The 5,544-nt window shown below is 39.6% G+C and overlaps 1 non-coding gene across 1 annotated transcript; it reads right to left on the reverse strand.

Moving 5' to 3' along the window:
- Window positions 1-3,781: 3,781 nt before the first annotated feature.
- On the reverse strand, window positions 3,782-3,888 carry LOC136553048 (small nucleolar RNA R71). The gene has a single exon (XR_010782953.1). It is a non-coding gene; the product is annotated as a small nucleolar RNA R71 (small nucleolar RNA).
- Window positions 3,889-5,544: the final 1,656 nt, after the last annotated feature.

A 5,544-nucleotide genomic window follows, 5' to 3' on the forward strand; every position in this document is an offset into this window, starting at 1 on the left:
GGACGTCGAGGCAAAGCCATCGGTGGTGACCTCACTGCCAGTGACCTCGCCGGTGGTGAGCAGTGGCTGATCAAATGCCGCTTCTGTTCGGGTTCACTAACGGGTGGGCCCCGTTGACCGAGTGCCCATCTGCCAGTCTGTATGTTTGTTTGATTTTCTTATTTTTTCACAGATTTGAATACCAACTTCAAAAATTCATATCTAGAGCTAAGAGTGTCCAAATTGAGTGAACCAAATTTTGTTGGATTCCTCATGAAGTGTAGTATTTGATAAAAATATGAGATGCACTGTTTCTTGTATTTTTCTAGGAGAATAAAATGTATCTAGATAAATGCTTTTTAAATGGTTTCAATCTTGTAAAATGTATAACTTGAGCTAGGAAAGTGATAAAAATATGATTCCATTTTTTCTAATCTTGTGTTGACATGCTTTAGCTAATAAAAATACTAAACCTATAGTAAGCATGCTTGGATTATGGTCTTCCTATTTAATCTCAAATAATTGCTAGTTTCTAGTGAAAATAAATGAGGTAAAAATATATAACTAATGATCATGCAAATTTTTACACAGTGTTATGGTACTAGGATGCATGTAAGAAAAATATGAAATCTATTGTTTGACACTTTTCACTAGGCTAAACTATTTTTGCTAAAATAAGCCTATGCAACTTGTTATTTTTGTAGAGATGGCTATATTTATCCACATGGCATGAAATTTATACAGTAGACTTCTGAGAGCATAAGTAGGATATTGTAATTTTCTCAAAATTTATGGTGCACTTTTTATATATTTTCCTTATTTCACCTTGGTGTCCAAATAAATTAATAAATGCATTTAAAGAAATTATTTGAGCTTGACCATCATGTTTAATAGAGTGTGTATGATTCCTATGAACTATTGGTACCATTGGTTGTGCCCAAATTTGATTGCTTGTATGCAGTGAAATATTAATTGCTCTATAATTCAATTTTAGTGACTGTTTGGATAGTTTCGGTTGTGAAGTAAATTGCATGGGTAAATCGATGTTTGCTATGAATATTGTTAGTAACAAAGTTGTAGATAACTTACTAATATTTCTTGTGTTAAAGTTTCATGGCAATAGGCTTATTGGTTTGAGAATTATAGCTGTTAGAAGTTGGTCTCTAGAAATGCTTATTCTCTAGAAATTTCTGGATAGACCTAGGAAGTTTATCTATTTGGACTAGGATAATGGTTGTATCACCTTTTGGTGATTAAATGAAAGTTGTAGGAAGTTTTGTAAGCTTTCCAAAAAGTCCAAAATAATAGTATTTGTTTCAGTAGAACTATGGATATAACTGAATTACGTAGATGTTGTTTACAACAGGAAATGACTAAGTTAATTATAGTTGTTTGTCGTATGTGGTGCTTGTGTAGATGCTTAGACTAATTGAGATTAGTTGTTAGCTATAGGTTCTAGGCCTCTTACTAATGATAAACAACTTTACCTTAGGTTACTAGAACTTGGTGAGTGTATGTTTCTTGTATTATAGGAGAGATATGCACCTACTCAGTAAAAATCAACTAGAAGAAAGATATACATCTACTTGGTCAATGACTGTTAAACTTATAATACACCTTGTGGATAACCATGCTCATGCATACACAATTTATCATGTCATCTCATCTCTTATGCATTCATGGTACTCATTTGTGCATATGCATGCAATAGGCTCCCCGGAAGGAGTGACGCTTCTCGAATTTGAACCCGAGCATTTGGAGGAGGAGCAGGCAGCCCAAGAGCAGGAAGTTTAGGCAGAAGGAGGAGTCAACTTAGAAGATCTCCCCTGAGTGTCCTGACCACTAACCTTCCTCGTTCTTGAAAGGCAAGCCCTAGAGCATTATAAGCCCCCTATGTTTTTATAAATATCACTTGCATCCTTTATGTTTGATGCATTAGGTTGTAAGAGTTGATTGGAACCACTTGCTGCATATATTATCCTTGTCCAGATAAATATATCTTGAATCCTTGGTAGGTCCTGGATCAAATATATGCTTAGCCTTGCTTAGTCTGGTAGAAGTTAGGTGATTTCCTATCACCTAAAACATAGGTAGATAACTGATCACGATTGGCTATAATTGCTATTGTGGAAATAACCATGTCTCATGAATAAAAAAAAGACCAGGCGGGATTGTGATAGTGAAGCACAAGGCATGGAGGTCTTGGTGCCTATTTATCCCCGCCTATGTTAGTTAAGGACTGATTCATTGTATGTCCTCATATCATGTTGAATGCATGCCTAGCACTTAGTTGGTCGGATAAGTCATTCCAACCATGAAGCTGAGTAGCTCAATTTAGGCCAGGCCCCGGTAAGTGAAAGTGCGCACATTGGAGGCAGTAAGGATGTGTGGAGAGCCAATGGCGTAAGTCCAAGGGTGGGTTTGAGTCCCGATCTTCCTGGCACATTAGTAGAATCTCTAAGGGTGCGGCGTTGATCAGACTCACGAAGTTGGTTCCTAAGTTGTATGAAAGGTGACCCGATGCGACCCCAATGGGGGAAGTATGGGTTTGTGTTAGGAATAATTCCCCAGCTGGATAGGAATCGATTTGAATTGCCATCTCTCCTGGATAGTGAGAACTTGACTGAGCAGGGGCAACATAGAGTAACTTAATGGATACTATATGGTTATGATGATGCTCAAATTATTCTTATAGCCGGATATGGTTCTAATCTAGAGAGGCTTAATTGAATAGGTATCCAAATTGATGCTAGAGATATTAAATCTCCAATTTATGTTACTTAAGTTTTTATACAAAATGTTGTCATGCTAACTCCACCGATAAAGCCTTGCATACTCCTTGGTGTCATATTATTTCTGGTTTATGATGGGTAAGTCTAGCTGAGTATATTCTCATACTCAGGGTTTATTCCCTCTTGTTGCAGATGACATGATGTACCATGGGTACTATAAGAACTATGGATGAGGACTAAACCATGGGGCAAGGTACTCTTGAGTTATCCCCTCTGTTCTACTTTTGCTGGAATAACCATGGCACTGGCATGTATTTGAACTATGTGTGATGTTGATGTTAAACTACTTTGCTTTTGCTATTTAAACTTAGTTTGTAATAACTATGGGAACTCCGATGTATGTGAGAATATTGTGAACTATTTGTGAACTATGATGTAACATGTGACTGGTTATGTTGAATCATGTACGATCTTGGTTTGTATGTTGGTTTGTTTGAGAACCCTCGTGATTTCACCAGACTACCGGGTTATATGGGCTCAAGTATGACAGTTTGATCGCTTTGGTGATTGCGATTGTACTTGTGCTCTTATAAATTGGATGGTTCTATTACAACACTCCTAAGGAAGAGTCGATCTCATGCCGCTTCTTCTTCTGCCACTCCATCGGCAAGTGAACTAGTCACCCCCACACCATCCGCTACTACCGCTATGGCCAAGACACTCCGTGACTACTCCACCCCCGCTGTTGCCAACGTGCTTGTTGTGCCTATTGTCAACACGGAGGCTAGACACTTCGAGCTACACACTTGCCTAATCACGTTGGTATAGGCAAACCAATTCAGTGGTTTGCTAAGCAAGGACACAAGTGCACACTTGCAACACTTCCTGGAGCTATGCGACACCATTGTCATCGAAGACATCGCAATAGCTAGCATCAGGCTCTGTTTGTTTCCCTTCTCCCTCGCGGCAAAGGTGAAATAGTGGTTCTATAAGGAGAAGGAAGCTGCCAGTATGTGGGACAAATGTTCCGCGGCGTTCCTCATCAAATTTTTCCCCATGGCAAAACCAATGCCTTGAGGGGGAAAATTTTGAATTTTCAGCAGACTTCAATGGAATCCATCCCTGAGGCATGGGAGAGGCTTTAGGATTACATCTTGGCCTGCCCACACCATGGGATAGAAAATTGGCTCATGCTCCAAAACTTCTACGAGGGGCTTATGCCCATGTCAAAGGGGCACGTGGATGCTGTTGCTAGAGGAGCGTTCCTTTCTCTGACCATCAATGGAGCTACGGCTCTCATCGAGAAAATGGTGGCCAATCAGAGCTGGGGGTAGGAACAAAAACAACAAAAAGGCATGCATACCGTGAAATAGATGGATATGCTTGCTGCAAAAATAGATTTGTTACTATTAAGACTGAAGGAAAGGGCCCATGAGAAGGAAGCTATGAAGGCCACTGTTTAGGCCATGGACTCACAAATGATTTGCGAAGTCTATGGGGAGGTCGAATATTCAGGGAACAACTGCCCCAAGACCCATGAAGACATCGCACACATCAACAATGGGTTCCAACAAGGTAACAATAATAGGTGGAATAATCAGTCTCGCCTGCAAGGAGATAATTCGAATTATAACTCAAATTATAACTCGAATCAACCATCCTTGAAAGACCTAGTTTTAGGTCAAGCTAAAATTAATGAAAATATCACTAAAAAATTAATGTTGAATGATAAAATGATTGAAAATATAAATTCAAAATTTGAAAATTTATCCACCTCTATTAAGAATTAATTGACCTTTAATAAAATGATTGAAACTCAAATAGCTCAAATAGCTGCCACTATACCTGTCAACCATTCGGGGAAAATCCCAAGGCAACCCAAGAATTCCCTCGAATTTGTTCATGCAGCTAGAGAGCAATAGCGGAGGAGAAGTCTTGCCGATGGACTATAAATGTCGAGCCCTTGTCGAAGGTAAATCAGTAGTTATCTTTTAAAACATTCAAAATTTCAAAATGTTTAAAATTCAAAATTTGCTTCAAAATAAACTTTTTAGAAAAATAAAATAAAAATCATTTTCTAATAGTATAGATTTTTCTATTATCATTTCTCATTTTTAAAAATATTTATGAAAATTCAAAATATAATAAAAGTTTTGTGGAAAATCAATTTCGAGAGCAAAATTTCAAAATAGAGGAGAGCATCAACGGTCACAAGTTTGAAATGGCCATTGGGAGCTACTTGGTGAAGGGGGGTAGCAGCGGGCCCACCACAGGTGCGAGCACACCAGTGGTGTGGCCACACCCAGTAGGTGGTTGTTAGTCCTACACCTTCGCCAATGGCTCCTAGCCGTTGCCCTCATCCCCTCTCGGTCGGTGCTCTGCTCTATAAATGGGAGAGCTCGGTTGTGAGCCCTCACTCACACACCACTCTCCATTTTTCACTCCCTCTCACTCTCACTTGCTCCACAACTTGCAAAAATATTTTCCACAAAGCTCAAGCACAAGGAAACTCTACAGAAAAATCCTACTTTCATCACCACCAAGACAAGCTCATGGGTTGTTTGATTTGTTTTCACTAATGTAACCCCGTTCGTGAGTTTGTGTTGTTGTCTTTTTCACCATGGGCAAGTTTGGGAGGAAGCTCACTGGCGCTTTCAAGAAGGCCATCGAAGCGAGCTAGAGTCGCTCCCATGGAAGCTCAAGCAAGGGCTACACCGAGCCTAAAGAGAGCCCGATGCATGAAGATGAAGAAATGGTGCCAACGGAAGAAGAAGAGCAAGAGCAAGAGCAACCGATGGAGGAAGGCAACGATGATCCACACCTTGACTTGGAG

The sequence above is a fragment of the Miscanthus floridulus genome, chromosome 4 (genome assembly GCF_019320115.1).
Source record: "Miscanthus floridulus cultivar M001 chromosome 4, ASM1932011v1, whole genome shotgun sequence".
NCBI classification, from domain to species: Eukaryota; Viridiplantae; Streptophyta; class Magnoliopsida; order Poales; family Poaceae; genus Miscanthus; species Miscanthus floridulus.